Raw genomic sequence first — 18,311 nt, 5'->3', positions numbered from 1 at the left:
GCCGACCCAGGTGCAGTGAGGATGCACTAATTGCTTCGCCCACATGATAACCCAATGACCAGCAAGCAGCAATCAGAGGATTTCCAACTACAACGAATGAGATAAAACCACATGAGACTGATCATTGTCAGTTCGTAACAAGATAATACCATGGTGTACAGACAAGTTGTGACGTTGCGCAAAGTAACGTCGAACAAGTGAATCACGTATCTGCGTAGCAGATGGAGGCCATTGAGTACGAATATACTGCAAAAGAATGTGCAAGGAAGTGTCAGCGGCTGTTGCGAAAGCAATGCGATGAAAATCCACTGGAAAACTATCAGCTAATTCCTTATCTTGTGAATCAATAAACATGCATGACAATTTGGAAGAATCAAACACTGCGTCAGGACCAATAGGTAGACGAGACAGAGCATCGGCATTGCCATGCTGGGCCATAGGCCAACTAAAATTTCGTAATTGTAGTTAGACAAAAACAAAGACCAGCTTTGCAACTTTTGTGCAGTACAGGCCGGAACTGGCTTTGACAGGTGGAACAACGATGCCAAAGGCTCATGGTCAGTCACCAAATAGAACTTGCGACCGTACAAAAAATCATGAAACTTTGTCACTCCATATACAATAGCTAAAGTGTCTTTCTCGAGTTGAGAATAGTTTTGCTGGGCAGAATTGAGCAACTTAGATGCAAAAGCAATCGAGTGATCGACAGAATTAATGGTGTGTGAGAGATCTGTTCCAATGCCGTGTGAAGATGCATTGACAGCCAAAACAACTGGTTTGGAAGGATCGAAAGGAGTCAAACAGCAATCACTCAACAAAGCAGATTTGAGCTTGTGGAAAGCAGCATCACATTCTGAAGACCAAACAAAAGGAACATTCTTACACCGAACAAAGGCACTGCAATCTGCCCAACACAGACTGAAGTTCTTTCAAGTTCCTGGGTGCTGGCAAGTCTCTAATCGCATTGAGATGTGACGGCAAGGGGCGGGCACCCTGTCCGTTAATCATATGTCCTAAATACTGAATCTCAGTCTGAAAAAATTTGCACTTGTCTCTATTACACTTCAGCCCTGCCTGCAAAATTACAGTAAATAAGGCATGCAAATTCTGCAAATGTTCGTCAGGGGTGCAACCTGATACAACTATATCGTCCAGATAATTGGAACAACCAGTAAGACTGAAAAATAGCAGGAGCCAAAGCACAACTGAACGGAAGGCGGCACAACTTGAACAATCCAATGTGGGTTTGATCACAAAATAGCACTGCAACTGTTCATCGAGTGGAATCTGAAAGTATGCGTCACGCAAGTCAATCATGGAAAAGAATTTTCCCGTACCAAGCTTATCAAAAATGTCTTCAGGATGCGGTAAGGGAAACGTAGCTACCACTGTCTGGGGTTTATGGTAGACTTAAAGTCAGCACAAATACGGAGACGACCATTTGGTTTCTCCACACACACAGTACCGGGTGTGCGCGCCGGAAAATAGGCATAGCATTGTCTTTAACTACAGCATGCACTGCAAAGTCTGTGGCGCAACCAAGGCAATCAGTAAAGAGTTCATCAAAATCATCGCATAATGCAGCAACTCTATCTGCCTGGTCACTATCGCTCATGCAAGGTACATTGTCCTGAATTGCGAGGCCAAAAAGTTTAAATGCGTCCATGCCAAAAATGTTCATAGCATCACTAGAGCAGAGCACATGGAAAGACACTGTACGGGTCGTTGCACCATACGTGGCTTGCAAACTACAAACGCTGAGCACTGAGATTTTCCTGTCCAGTAAATGCAGTCAGTGTGGAATGTGAACGACGAAGCGGTGGCAAACCAAGCAAGTCATATGTTGATCTGTTCAGTAAAGAAACACGCACCAGTGTCCAGCGTCAGGCAGACAGAACGTCCACAAATGTTCAAAGTAACAAAAGTTTCCTCGCATCGCGCTGAATGCGAGAGGAAGTGTCTGGCAAAACTTGACTCACACAGTGAGCTGTTGAATCACGGGAAGCAGAAGGCCTTGAATAAATGGCATTAACATCCATAGGCTGATGTGAATCAGGATCATGGCGGTTGCCGTTGTGGTGACGCCCATGCGAGTCATGCGAACGGGAGACAAGTTGTGAATTAGTGTTTCTCTTAGTACACACAGCTTGCACATGTCCTTTCTTATTACAAAAGTAACACTTTGCTTGACGGGATGGGCAATTGTCCCATGAGTGGGCACGAAAGCAGTTCGGACATGATTTCAGTTTCTTTGTGGGTGCCTGGTTTGGAACGTGTTTACTTGCGCGCGAGCAGTGTGGCTTGGCTGGCTGTGCTGGGGCCGAGCGGAAGTGCATGTATTGTGCTGTGCTAACAGTACATACACACAGGGTCACGTCGAATGCAGAAGTAGCCATGTCTAATGTATCTTGTCTGTCTAGGAAGTTCACTAATTCCTGCAAAGACGGGTTTTTAAATCTGAGAATTTGCTCATGGATGCGGTGATCCGCCACATTTTGCGCAATAGTATCTCTAATCATTATATCCACATATGAGCGTCCACATGAGCAATTAAAGTCACAGTCAGAAGTTAGGCCATAAAGGTCCGCTAACCAAGATTTATTAGACTGAGTAGGGCCACGCCGGAGGCAAAAGAATTTGTAGCGTGCAGCTACCACATTACACTGTCACAGAAGTGGGAGTTCAAAGCATCAATCACTTTGTCGTACATTTTAGTTTCTGGGCAGGTGGTGGGAAACAACTTGACGAGCACATGGTACAACACAACAATGGCGTTGGCAATGAAAACGGCAAGCTGCTCTCTACCTGGTATGTTGTATGCTGCGAAGTGTGCCTCGAGCTGTGCGATGTATTCTGGCCAGCGTTCTACATCAGGATTGAAGGCACGAAATGGCGATGGCGTCAGTACAGGCAGTGGCGTCAGAGGTGCAGAAGTAGCTGCCGTTTGTAGCGTGACCAGTCCATTTATGGCAGCAAGCAGCTGCGTCATTTGCTGAGCCCAAAAACATACAAGATCAGACAGTGAAGCCTGTTCCTGTGGTGAAGCCATGGTTTACACAATTGAAACTCTCATACTGAGGCTAGCATGAAAAGAAAGCGGTACCGAGCAAAAAAGTAAATGATAGGAGAGGAAAGGGGAGTCCTCATCGCCAGCTTTTGTATCCCGCCTGGAAGGTGGTGCGTGGGTTTGCTCCGGTAAACTGAAAGGTTGGCCAAATGAAGGAAGTGAGTAGGAGCGGGAGGGGACAAGCACTTCAGTACTGCGATTAAAATATTAGATGTTTACTATAGGCAAAAACAATAAATGGTTACGTAACTTTGTGTACATCCTGTTGTGAGTAGTACAAGGCCTCAAAAGCAAGTCAACACACACTGTAGTTTAAGCAGTGTTCCAGGCCGTCTGCTCTCGATGAAATGGGTCAAATCTGGAGCGGAGCTCGTAGAGCTGTGCTGTGCTGTGCTGTCGTCGGTGTCTGTCCTAGTGCCAACCTAAGAACTTTAATATGCCGTGGCATCGTTGCTATTGATACCACACTATATGTGCAAAATAAGTAAAATTTCATTATTTTCTGTCCTTTCTGGAGTTGCAATTTTAATCAACAGGTGCATATATACAATTATTAGTGCCGTGGTTTGGTTGTTGCCGCCCTCTAAGGAGTGTTTAATGTGAAGTACACTAGGTCTTTCAAGTCTTTGATGTTACATTGTACAAATGTGTTGTTAGTGCAACATTGTAAAGCCCCATGTGCCAGGAACAAATAACCTTCACATGACAGCATGTACTAACCTAAATGGGCAACTGAACACAACTGCTTCTGAGAGCATCATAACCTTGTACTGGAGCCCACTGATTAAGTGGCTGCATGACTGATGCTGTGCTTGGGATGAATTTTGTATAATAGTTTACTTTTACAGGAATAATTACAACTATTTATGGTTGAAGTGTTGGAGAGTGTTAAACTGCTACAAGGCGATGCCTTTTCTGCTGACACTAATGCTTCTCTGGAAAAACAACTAACACTTTTGCACTTTGCATGGCAAGCTGTAAACTTTTAATGTTTAAAACTTAAGCCAATTCTTGTAAGTGTCCCTATTGTATTACACCTGCAACAATAATAAGATGGCTATTCAGAAAATATATTTCAGAATTAAAAAAAAAGAGAAATATCAAATGAAAGGAAACATTTACATTTGAAAGGCTCATTGTTCAGCTATTTTTCACTGTAATCTCTGCATAAAGTAATCATAAGGGTACACCAGTTTGTTAATTCCATTTTCATAGAATGTTGTTGCCTGAGACTTCAACCACACATAGATGTCTGCATGTATTATCTCATGATCATAGAAATGCTGTGTTGCTAGCTAGGTCTTTCAGTGTAGAAACAAGTGAAAATCACTTGGATTAAGGTCCAAACTATAACCAAAATGCCCGAGTCCAAAACCACCTAAGCTCTTTTGAGTTTGGATGGCTCTGTCGGGGCATGTGTTGTCATGAACAGAAAAAGAACCTTAGAATACTTTCAATGAAGTGTCTGAATATCTGTGGAGGAATGGCAGTCCAGTCTCCCATAGGAGCCAAAAGCAAAGAAGATATTGATGTTAGATGCTGGGATCTGGAGCAAAGTTCATATTCACTCTCATTCTAAAGGTGCTGCATTGGGTCCAAGTTGGAACTCTGGGCAGGCCATTCCATATTAGGAATGTTACTGTACACAAATGGATAGGGTGCATTGTCAGTACTGATATGGACAATCACTGTCCCCAAACAGTTCCCCTACTGAACCCTGTATACAATGCTGTAAAATGTATTCATATCCTTCCCAATTTAAAATTTTCTTAAGCACCATTGTATAGTGGTATTGTATAGGCATGTCTGGTTACAAACATTGTATAATAGCGCCATAAGGGAACCAGACTAAACACGAAAAACACTCCCGTACTGTAACACTATCTTCTCCGTATTTCACTGTTGGCACTACACCTGAATGCATGTAATGTTCTCCAGGGATATGGCAAACCCAAATCCTTCCATCAGTTTGCCACAGGGTACAGTGTGATCAATCACTCCAAATCACTCATTTCCAGACATCCTAGGTTCAGTGACGTCACCCTTTACACCGTGTTGAGTGTTGCTTAGCATTGACTAAAGAAATGTTTGTCTTATGAGGAGATGCTCGACCATCATGCCCCATTCCTTTTAACTCCATGCACACAGTCATTGTGCTAGATGGACTGCTGATAGTACTTTGGGACTCATGAGTGATTCCTTCCACTGATTTCATGTAATTTTTTACAACCAGTCTCTACAGTGCTTGACGGTCCCTATCCATCAGGACATGAGATCTGTCTGGTCTTTATATAGCTGTGATTGTTCCTTCACTACCATGTGACCAGCAGTTGAATGGAGCAGCTTTAGAAGGGTTGAAATATCCTTGCTGGACTTGTTATTTAGATGACTAGTCAAAGTTCGAAATCACTGAGCTCTCCTGACTGACCCATTCCCATGTTACAGCTTCTCTACTGCCCACACACTCCTCCCTACCTTCTTTCATTATGCCAGGCCTGCCTCTTGTGACATCTAGTGGCATTGTATGGGGGTGTCTGGATACAGACATTGTACAATAGTGACAAACTCTTGCAACTTTGAAAACTTCAAACTTCATAAAATTGAAGTGTGTTTTCATTGTCTTTGTGAGTATATAGATGAGGGAAATGCTGTTTCTTTCAGTCGGACTCTCAGAACATATTGGATTCATTGTTGGCAGCAGGTGTGGTCAGCCTATAAAAGGTGCCTTTATGTGGCTGGAATGTTTTCCACAGGTGGTCTGTACCATGGTGCATATTTTGAGCAGCCATTTGCATGAATGGTGGTGTATCAGGGCATGCCGATGACCTAGTGTAACAAGAAACATCATTCATCTGACCAAGTGACATACTTCTATTGAACTACTGTCCAATTTTGGTGGTCCTGTGCCCATTGCAATTGTAACTGAGGATGTTTTGGGTCAACATGGGAACAAATAGGAGTCTTCTGCTGTGGAGCACAACATTCAACAATGTGCACTGTACGATGTGCTCTGAAACACTTGTGTCTGCGCCAGCATTCTACACCGTCATTAGATCTGTGTGCCACAGAGCACTGCATGTCCTGTCTTACGAAGTGGGCAAGCTTCTGATCTCCACATTCTGTGATGAGGTGAGAACATCCAACATCTTGTCAGCTGCTCATGATTTCATTGCCTGTCAACCACTTTCCATACATATTCATGACTTTAGCATGCAAATAGCCACCTAACTTCACCATTTCTGAGATGCTTGTTCTCAGGTGCTGGCCCATAAACATCTGCCCTTTTTCAGTGTCGCTTACATAAATGAATTGTCTCATTTGTTACACATATCATCTCTACTCTACTTGTATTCTTTTTTGCCACATGTTCAAAACATCACCAGAGACTTTCAATCTCGTGGTGGGCAACAGTCATAATGTTTTGGCTCATCAGTGCATGCCAAAAGGAATACATTTACTCCTATGTTTATTGAAGCATTCATTGACTTTAGGAATGAGTGACAGAGTATGAAGTTTCCATTTGTGGCAAACATAGACAGGACAGATACGAGATAGAAAGTAACTTTATATGGCAGAATATCTAGTCAGAGGATTCATGCAACAATTGATTCTTGCAACAAGGCCACTGATAGTGCAGCTCACATCAGTGACTTTATAAACTGTGTGGAGGTAATGACATTGATCCATACAAGTACACCTTGTATGTCTGTAAATCCAAACTTAAACAGTTGGTATATATACAAAACCTTTGAGTTCCTCATTTCATATGATAACTTCTTAAAATTCTGGGTGTGGAAATTGACTCTTTGATACACCTACCCATACTCTTACAAACCCCCTGTGATGACACTCTCCTATCATTAGCATATCACTCTCTTTTTCTTTTTCCATATTCCTTCTGTCTTTGCCTCCACCACTATCACCTGATGCTGACTGAAACTTTTTTCTTTTCTTATTCATTCTCTGTTTTTCTGTTACTTTTCTTGGCTTCTTCTAGCATTTGTCTTAGTTTCCAAACACTGTATAGACCCTTGTGTCATTTCCATTCTACATCTTTCATCAAATTTTTGCTTGCTGCTACATCTTGAATGATCAGGTCTCTATCATATTGTCTTCAGGTTAATTTGGAATATGCACTAGCATGTTTTCTCATTAAGGAGCCCTCACACATTCATAGTATTGTCAGACCGTCAATACATTGACAGTCAGAGGGTGTGTATTGATGTATTGTTAATACTAGAAATATTGACAAACAATACTTATGGCCCCAAAAGAATTCTCAGTATTGTCAGTATGTACAGAGCATGTAAGTTCGAGAACATATTGTGTGACAATATTCGCCATTCTGACGTCAACATAGCTTCATGGACCAGCAACACAATGTTACTGTGCACTGTTTATGTTTTCAGTTCATCTTTGTGCATAAACTGCATATCATTGCTGAGATTAAAGTTTCCAGGTAGTCTTTCAACACAAAACATTTTTAATAGGACTATGCAGGGCTAGTCATTGAATGTACCTTTTTAGGGTCATTGATGGGGGAACTAACTGCAGCATTATTTCCTTATTAATTTGAAGACATAGCATGGACAACATCTTGAGAGGGGGATATAAGAAGATGAACATCAAGAAAAGCAAAGCAAGGGTAATTGAATGCAGTCACTTTAAATCAGGCGGTCTGAGGGAATTAGATTAGGAAATGAGACACTTAAAGTAGTAGATGAATTTTGCTATGTGGGCAGCAAGATAACTGGCGAAGGCCAGAGTAGAGAGGGTACAAAATGTAGAACAGCAGTGGCAAGAAAAGCACTTCTGAAGAGGAGAAATTTGGTATCATTAAATATAGATTTAAGCGTTACAAAGTCTTTTCTAAAGGTGTTTGTCTGGAGGTAGCCATGTATGGAAGTGAAACATGGACAATAAACAGTTTAGGCAAGAAGAGAATAGAAGTTTTTGAAATGAGGTGCTAAAAAAGAATGCTTAAGATTAGATGTGTAGATCATATAACTAATGATGAGAATGAATAGAATTGGGGAGAACTTTGTGGTGCAACCTGACTAAAAGATGGGATTAGTTGATAGGACACATTCTGACACATCAAGAGATCACTAATTTGGTATTGGAGGGAAGTGTGGGGATAAAAATTGTAGAGGGAGACCAAGTGATGAATACAGTAAGCACATTCAGAAGGATGTGGGTTGCAGTAGTTATTCAAAGATGAAGAAGCTTGCACAGGACAGAGTAAAATGTAGAGCTGCATCAAACCACTCTTTGGACTGAAGATTGATTGATTGATTGATTTTTATTGCCCAAAAACAAAACATTTACAGGGATGTAAAGCTTGTATAAACAACGTCAATAAATGTACAAACAACAATGACAATAAATACAGATGTGTTTAATTCCTGTGTTTTATTTATGTTCATAGACAGGCTATTGGCATTGCACCAGTCAGAAAGTATATCTACCTTGAGTGAGGTAGAGTTACTTATGTTATTGTTCATAGGCACTGTAACACTTAAACTAATATCATCTGCATACAAGTAACAGTTTGTAGTATCATCTATTACATTGCTAGGTAGGTCATTCATATATAATATGAACAAGAGAGGGCCCAAGATCGACCCTTTAGGAACACCATGGTTAATGGGTAAGAAACTGGAATATTGGTTATTGAAGTAAACAGTTTGAGATCTATTAGATAAGTATGACAATAATTTTAACAGCAGAGACTGAGAAACCTACAGTTTTTAATTTCAGCAGCAGAGTGTTGTGGCACACAGTGTCAAATGCTTTTGATAAATCAAAAAACTTTGTACTTACAATAAATTTTTCTTCTTTTGCTTCAAGACAGTTACATATGTAGCTCATAACAGCATCACATGTTGATAGATTTTTCCTAAACCCAAACTGGCTATTTGAAAGTACTTGATGAGAATCTAGAAAATTGATTATTTGAATACTCATTAGTTTCTCAATGACTTTGGATAAAAGTGGTACAAGAGAAACTGACCTATAATTGCTAGGCAAATTATTTTCACCTTTGTTTTCGTGGACTGGGATTACTTTAGCTACTTGTAATTTTTCAGGGAAACAACTTACATCAAAGCAGTAGTTTATGATGTGACAGAGAACCTCTGCTATATTATGACTACTAAGTTTCAATATTTTAGAGCTGATATTGTAAATATCCAGTGAATCACTTTTGCTAAGAGATATGACAGAGTGTACATCTTCTACACAAATGTGTTCAAAATAATACACATTTTCCATAACATTTTGGTTTTTATAGGCAACATCCAAATACTAGCTAGGTTCATGTTTACTATCAGGTATCTTAGTAACTACACTATCTACACTGTTTACAAAATAATTATTAAAACTATCAGCACTAATTTTGGATCTAGATACAAATTCTTTGCTACCCGATGCTAGATTCTCATTAATGATTTTCCACATTTCTTTTGGTTTATTAATAGCTTGTGCAACCAATTTGCAATTATATTCTAATTTAGCTTTCTTAATACCCATTCTGTACTGATATTTGCATTCTTTATATCTTACTTTCGCATGCAGACAAGATAAATTCTTTGCTAGGTAGTAGAAATTGTTGCATTGATCTTTAAGTTTCCTGTGTGTACCACTTATTTTTATTGATAGTTGATACCGCAACAACAACAACAATAAATTACACAACAGTGTAGACAAGGGCTTGTACTTAGAAAAGTATGCCATTTATATGTAGTGACTACTAAGAGGCCTGTGAATTACATGTCACCCTCCTCAGCATTATCACAAAAAATATTTGTTAAATTAATTACCTAAATATACCATTGCAGTATAGATATAATTTCCTCTCTTTTTTCTACCAGCTACATCTAATATAATTGTCGCACACACTTCCTTTTGGGTGTCTGATATTTTAACTTTCTAAAATTGTGTAGCCGTCTGACAGTATTGGTAGTATTATTGATGATGTGGGATTCAGTTCAATATACAGGGTGTTAAAAAAAGTGTTGAACACTTTGAGAGATGGCAGTACTCATCAAAACAAGAAAAATAAGTCCAGTAAACGTGGGAAGTGGAAATACATATTTTCTGCAATAAACACATGTTGACATGGGGTGTTCATTGTTGTGTCCACTCATGACAGTGCACCCCTCTGCCCTCCAGCATAAGGAATGCACTGTTTGAAGTATACCATTTGTTGTTATACCTGCTGGCACACATTGAAGATGCAACCCTGTAGCATCGGCACATCTTTGACTGGCATGGCGTTGACCAATTCCTTCAAGTGTCCCCATAACCAAGCACCCCCCCCTCCCCCCGCCCCACGACCATCACCACTACCACCACTTAGGTGAGGACCCTGAATAGGTTCATGATCAGGATAGAAATTATGGTTCTGGACACAAATTTATTTTTGTGATTATTATTCAAATCGCACACAAATTAAGTAGTCCGTGCCAATATACATTACTGAATGTACGAAGTTAGTGAAGCACTGACAAAGATTGGTGGAAAGCGACACAGCAGCTAACTGTACCCAGGGCTCTTGATGTTCGAATGCTCTATAAAATCTCTTCTTGGCGTCAGATTTTCATGATCCGAGAATACCAAATACTAACCAGATCCACATCTGAGGCAAATCCATTGTAAATCAGCTTCCAATTGCCTCTCTTAGAAGCGCCAAAGTGTAACATGCTACGGCTAGCCACATACTGCGTACTGTTCACACCAAGGAGCCGCTCAGTTCTACCACCAAAACCACCTTTTACATCGTGCTATGCCGCTTCCATTACGGAGGGACTTCCCTACATCTTTTATATATTAGGAATACAAGTGCCCTAAGCATGAACCAGCTTTCAATAAACATTTTCTTTTTTTGAACATACACGTATTATAATAATTTATGATTTTAACAAATCGTTTTGCTTTTTTTATATATTCATTACAAAACTCTAATTTTCCTGCCACACATCAAGGACTTTAAATAACAAAGAATGCACACTCCATAATTGCAGATACACAGTTACATAATACTACCTACTTATAATCGATATAAGTATTACAGGGCTTCCACTGTCAGTCTTCATAGGTGCAAGGGTACATACGTCCCTCAGATGCTGGAAATGTCTGCCGAACAGCTTATCAGAGGGCACTCTGTGCTATCAACATTTTTCAGCATAGATGGCACAGTCTCGCAGACTATGTCCATTTGCTGAACCATAGCAGAATATCATATCCACCGTTTCACTTGTTGAATAGAAAGTTTCCATTGCTAAGAAGTGGTGGAAGAGACAAAATGTAAATGTAGTACACTGTTTGTACATACAAGTAGCACAATAACAGTAAACACACAAGTCAATCCATGCTTGGAAGAAGGCAAAACACCATGATATGTACCTAGGGTTGACAGTAATGAACAATAAGGCAGACAAACATCCGAAAACTAACATAGCTTATAACACAACTCAAACCACACAACTGACCGCAGACCACCTAATGTTAGGTAAAATACTATGAGTAAGACATCATAATATGCAGTCGACACATCTGGTGAAGCACCAGTGCAACGACTGTGCTATATCTACAATCAAGCGTTGTGCAGCCCTTCCTATAAACTTATTTGTCTCTCAAACTATGTGTTTCTGGACCCATGGTTTATTGGACTTATTTTTCTTGTTTCAATGAGTACTACCACCTTTAAAAGTATTTGACACTTTGTTTCGAACACCCTGTATAGAAGATTTGACAAACTAGTATTGTCTACAAATAATGGATTCATTCAGTCCGCTTTTGAAGATGCCAGTGTCAAAGTTCAGTTAAGCAAGTATTATTTGCTCATAAATATTTAATACAGAATGTACAGTAACACATATAGGTGAGAGATTGGTGCAAGATTTCAGATTTTATACCACTGGGTATTTGAACTTCTGAAGCTTAGTAAACCACAACATTTCAGAAATATTTATGATGCTCACTGAGAACCAGACACAGAACCTCTGCACCAACCACTGCCACAGTATTCATTATAAGAAGTTATATTCCTTCATCTGTTTGGGTACCTCTTGTGAGCTTGTTCTTATAATTCCAATATTTTAAGCTTGAAAAATACGTACAGAAAATATCAAGTGGTATTACAAAATTCTTCCTCATGTTTTTGGTTTACTTACCTAATTTTTGGAAAGGAATATTTCTGACTAGATATGGTTTTCAAGTCTTTGCAGCAGAGAGTCAAAAATAGAGTAACTGACCTGAAAGAAGAATTAGTCCTGTGGGTCTCTGGTAACTGTCAGATGACCGTAGCACGAATGAGAAGAATTCTTGTGGAAGCAAAAGCAGCAAAGGAATTATGCACAACTTTGCTTTCTGAGACCAAGTCAGCTATTAAGGTAAGAATAATTCTATAGTAATATTAAAATTTTGTTCCAGTTTTGGTATATTCAGGCACTTACACAGTTTGATGAATATGCTACAAAATTGAAAGTGCACAGCCTCTGTGTTAATGTTAGTACCAAAAACAGTACTGTATTCTTTCTGTTAATAAAGTCTGTGAAATAAACCAGCACTATGACATCTAGGCTACACTAGAAGCACAGGGATACTTTTACAGTAAGTCCTCATTGTGTTTCATATAGTGTACACCTGTACTGTTCAATACCATTTGACATTGCAACAGCACTAATTAAAGTTTTCTCATTCTATGTAAAAAAAAATGTTTGCCAGCAATATGGACTGACTCCAGAAAAGAAATGTAATAAGACAGTGAGTATAAATATGTGTCTATATGTGTCTCAAGGATACATCAATGTGATGCTTAAATAGAGCTGTTGCTATTCTATTTTAGCATTTCTGCCACTCTCTTTTAGACACCTGTTGTGATGAAATTATCACAGTTGCAATATCTTCTGCCAACTGAGCACATTCACTTTTAAATAGTTATAGAAAATATTCATCCACAGAAACAAGAGTGTAATTCCTACTTAATCTTTGCTTATGGAAATGAGGCAAAGTCACGTGGAGCAAGGTCAGGAACTCCGAATGCTAGTATAAAGTTTAGATTGATGTGCTGCAACATTATCCTGTTGAAATAGCCATTTGATGGTCTCATCTTGGATAGATGGTTGTAAGTCCTGATATGACACCATACAGCTATAGCATATTTTTTTGAAAGGTGTACACATATATTTCAGTACTACTCTTCTAGTGAAAAAGACAGCCAGAATATTGTAGCAGTGTTACCATTTGTGGCAGCATCACATGCAGCATTACAGAAGCCATAGGCAACCAACGAATGCAGGATGTCAACATGCCAATTACAGCAACAAGGCTGTTTGCACATTGCAAGACAGACCAGATCCAGCACCAACAAACCTACCAGTGCAGTGGTAAGACAGGGGTTTTTCTCCGCCAATTGGCCATGGAAATGTTGTCAGAAACATGGCTGGAAGATGTGCATTGGTACAAAAATATTAGCTACTATCTCATATGAATAGCTGTGACGTTTTAGCAGAGATATTCACAGCTCAGCAGACCTACAATGATGAGGGGTCCATTCCACGCAGTGTCACACTGTGGGTCAGCAGACAGCCACCACAAGCCTGGTCAGCTGCCACCACCATTCCATCTTCTAGCAACAAGCGCTCTTTCCAGGACGTCTGCTCACCACCTGGTGGACTACTTTCCAGGCTCATTCCAGCTGCAGCTCAAGTGCATCATGTCATGACTGGGGCAGTACAGCCACTCTCCCTTTCTATGTTCCTGTGAGCACAATGGTGTTACACACCACCACTCGTATAGGCTGGATTTCCCACCGAGTGTTCCAACTGTCCTCCATGCTACTGACACTGCCCACAAGCAGCTGTGGGGCGCCAAGCAGGGCCACAAGCTGCTAGTTTGGTAACAGGAATCAGTATTCTGGGATGCATATGTCAGGCTACCAAATGGACACCAGACGACACTGTGCGGCACATGCCCACGTGCTACTACATCGAGAGACCCATGGCTGCCACACTGCTGTCTATTAGTGTAGTCGCATGATTTACAATAAAGTGACTGACTTTTGATATTGTTTTACTAAGCTGCCATTAGAATCTCATCACTGCAACCCACCGTTGCCACCCAATCCTGCACAGAAGTGGCCTGTCACCTCCAGATTGACTCCAGTACTCTTCTTGACAGGCTGGGATTTTCACACCTTAAGCAACTTCATTTTCAAAAATTTTTTTTGGAGGGGGAGGGGGGGAAGTAAGTTGGAAGACAATATTAATAAAGCCACAGTTTGTCATCTATAACAGTGCTATTAACAAGAGCAAGTTGTCACTTTGCCTTCCTCTGGTCTCTGAACTGACGTAGCCAGTCCATTACTGGGGAACCTGCAATTTAACATGGACTTCAAATGATGGCACAAATTGGCATTTTCCACATTAACAAATCATTGATAGACAAAATCCTAAAATATACTAGAGATCAAAACCTTGACCTCTCACTTTGCATCCACTGATCCATCAAGCCTAGTAAGCAGGTTCAAATGGATGTAGGTTGCAGCAGTTATACAGAGATGAAGAGACTTGCATAGGATTGACATATATGGAGATCTGCATCAAATCAGTCTTCTGATTCAAGTCTACAACTGCAGCAGTTTTTAGTTAAAAGTATGATGGGGAATGTGGGTGTTCAGTGGCACTAAGGCTAGGGCCAGGGGATTTTAACATATAATCAGGCATTATCAGCAGTGAGCAGGAGGAGCTTGGTGGTGAGTAGTTGCAAATTGTGGGTTGGTACCGGAAGAATTGCTTGTCTTTTTAATGAAAGAAGGTGTGCTGCTGTGCTGGAGATGTTCAGTAATCACAGTATAATTCCTTTTAGTGAAAGCAGAGTAATCAATCACAATAGGGTGCCCAAAGTGATTAGATTTGTGAGTTTGTGAAAAAATATAAAATGTAGATATGTGAGGCTGCAGGGACAAAGTGAATTCAGGTGAGAAACTTGGGTCTGGAAATCAGAGCAAGCAGGCATTGATTTGGGGAATGGAATCCTTGAGGCAAGGATTGTTGGTCAATGGATCAGACTGTGCTCTTCTCAGCAGTGATGAAACCTTTGTCTGAAGTAAGGGTAATCAAGCCATGAACTGGTTTTTAGATAGTGGGCTTGGTGCTCTTCCATTCCTTATGAGATTGGTGTCATCATAGAGGAACCTAAGGAAGGTAAGAGAGACAAGATTGGATTTACATGTCAAGTGACAAGTAAATGCTTTCATTGTAAGGACCAGCATTACCACTGTTTTATTTTGTGTTCATGACTCTGTAGTCACCTAACCAGAAATCTTGTTCTTTCTCCTACTGCATTTCACATATTCCTACTGCATACAACTTCAGCCTATTCATTTGCCATTTCAGGTTCATTAACCTACCTCCACAGTTACAGGATCTATCATCCATGTTATGACCTGTTCATCATCATCATCAGCATGTTAGGTCCCGTAATTGTGTAGGTAGGTTAGTAAACTTGAAATGACAAATGAATAGGCTGAAGTTGTATACAGTAGGAATAGGCTGTAGTACACCATATATATTTCTACGTATACATCTATACTCTGCAAACCACCGTGATGTGCAGGGCAGAGGGTACGTCCCATTGAACCAGGTAGTGGGGCTTCTTGCTGTTCCATTGATGTATGGAGCAAGAGAAGAATGATGGTTTGAATGCCTCTGTGTATGCAGTAATTATTCAAATCTTCTCCTCACAATCCCTATGTGAGTCATACATAGGGGGTTGTAGTATATCCTTGGAGAAATCATTTAAAGCCAGTTCTTGAAACATTGTTAATAGACTTTCTCAGGACAGTTTATGTGTGTCTTTAAGGGTCTGCCAGTTCAGTTCCTTCAGTATCTCTGTGACACTCTCCCATGGATTAAACAAACCTGTGGCCATTCATGCTGCCCTTCTCTGCATACATTCAATATCCCCTATCCGCCTATCTGGTTTGTGTTTCACACACTTGAGCAACATTCTAGAACTAGTCATGTGAGTGATTTGTAAGCAATCTCTTTTGTAGTTTGATAGTGCTGAAGCCTGCCTACTCGTCAAATATGGGGCGTCTAGGAAACCTGCTTTCGGATTGCTAGACAAACAATTCAAACAAATTGTATTAATGAGTTTTATTATGAAAATTAAATGATAATACCTAACTTTGAGAAATACATAAATGTGTCACAATCACTGGGTGACATGCAAAACAATCAATGTTCTTCAGTATAACAATTCCAAGATTGAACTACATGGAATGTACAAGCATGGTAATGAGCTTTGACACTTCTATTCAGGTTTAATAATGAATTAAAAAAAATAGGAGTGCGGGTAAGCTACTACAAACAGCATAGTGAACGCATTATTGTGGCCAAGATAGACACAAAGCCCATGCCTACTACAGTAGTGCAAGTTTATATGCCAACTAGCTCCGCAGATGATGAAGAAATTGATGAAATGTATGATGAGATAAAAGAAATTATTCAGGTAGTGAAGGGAGATGAAAATTTAATTGTCATGGGTGACTGGAATTCGAGAGTATGAAAAGGGAGAGAAGGAAACATAGTAGGTAAATATGGATTGGTGGTAAGAAATGAAAGAGGAAGCTGTCTGGTAGAATTTTGCACAGAGCATAACTGAATCATAGCTAAAACTTGGTTCAAGAATCATGAAAGAAGGTTGTATACATGGACGAATCCTGGAGATACTACAAGGTATCAGATAGATTATATAATGGTAAGACAGAGATTTAGGAAACAGGTTTTAAATTGTAAGACATTTCCAGGGGCAGATGTGGACTCTGACCACAATCTATTGGTTATGAACTGTAGATTAAAACTGAAGAAACTGCCATAAGGTGGGAATTTAAGGAGATGGGATCTCGATAAACTGACTGAGCCAGAGGTTGTACAGTGTTTCAGGGAGAGCATAAGGGAACAATTGACAAGAATGGGGGAAGAAATACAGTAGAAGAAGAATGGGTAGCTCTGAGGGATGAAGTAGTGAAGGCAGCAAGGACCAAGTAGGTAAACAGACGAGGGCTAGTAGAAATGCTTGGGTAACAGAAGAAATATTGAATTTAATTGATGAAAGGAGAAAATATAAAAACGCAATAAATGAAGCAGGCAAAAAGGAATACAAACGTCTCAAAAATGAGATCGAGAGGAAGTGCAAAATGGCTAAGCAGGGATGGCTAGAGGAGAAGTGTAAGGATGTAAAGGCTTATCTCACTAGGGGCAAGATAGATACTGCCTACAGGAAAATTAAAGAGACCTTCGGAGAAAAGAGAGCCACTTGTATGAATATCAAGAGCTCAGATGGAAACCCAGTTCCAAGCAAAGAAGGGAAAGCAGAGAGGTGGAAGGAGTATATAGAGGATCTATACAAGGGTGATGTACTTGAGGACAATATTATGGAAATGGAAGAGGATGTAGATGAAGATGAAATGGGAGATACAATACTGTGTGAAGAGTTGACAGAGCACTGAAAGACCTGATTTGAAACAAGGCCCTGGGAGTAGACAACATTCCATTAGAACTACTGATGGCCTTGGGAGAGCCAGTCCTGACAAAACTCTACCATCTGGTGAGCAAGATGTATGAGACAGGCTAAATACCCTCAGACTTCAAGAAGAATATAATAATTCCAATCCCAAAGAAAGAAGGTGTTGACAGATGTGAAAATTACCGAACTATGAGTTTAATAAGCCACAGCTGCAAAATACTAATATGAATTCTTTACAGATGAATGTAAAAACTGGTAGAAGCTGACCTCGGGGAAGATCAGTTTGGATTCCGTAGAAATGTTGGAACACGTGAGGCAATACTGACCTTACGACTTGTCTAGCATTTGTAGACTTAGAGAAAGCTTTTGACAATGTTGACTGGAATACTCTCTTTCAAATTCTAAATACAGGGAGCGAAAGGCTATTTGCAATTTGTACAGAAACCAGAAGGCAGTTATAAGAGTCGAGGGGCATGAAAGGGAAGCAGTGGTTGGGAAGGGAGTGAGACAGGGTTGTAACCTCTCCCCAATGTTATTCAATCTGTATATTGAGCAAGCAGTAAAGGAAACAAAAGAAAAATTTGGAGTAGGTATTAAAATCCATGGAGAAGAAATAAAAACTGAGGTTCGCCGATGACATTGTAATTCTGTCAGAGACAGTAAAGGACTTGGAAGAGCAGTTGAACGGGATGGACAGTGTCTTGAAAGG

This window comes from Schistocerca nitens, chromosome 4, assembly GCF_023898315.1.
Source record: "Schistocerca nitens isolate TAMUIC-IGC-003100 chromosome 4, iqSchNite1.1, whole genome shotgun sequence".
In the NCBI taxonomy this organism is placed as follows: Eukaryota; Metazoa; Arthropoda; class Insecta; order Orthoptera; family Acrididae; genus Schistocerca; species Schistocerca nitens.
Note: the sequence above shows the minus strand (reverse complement) of the source record.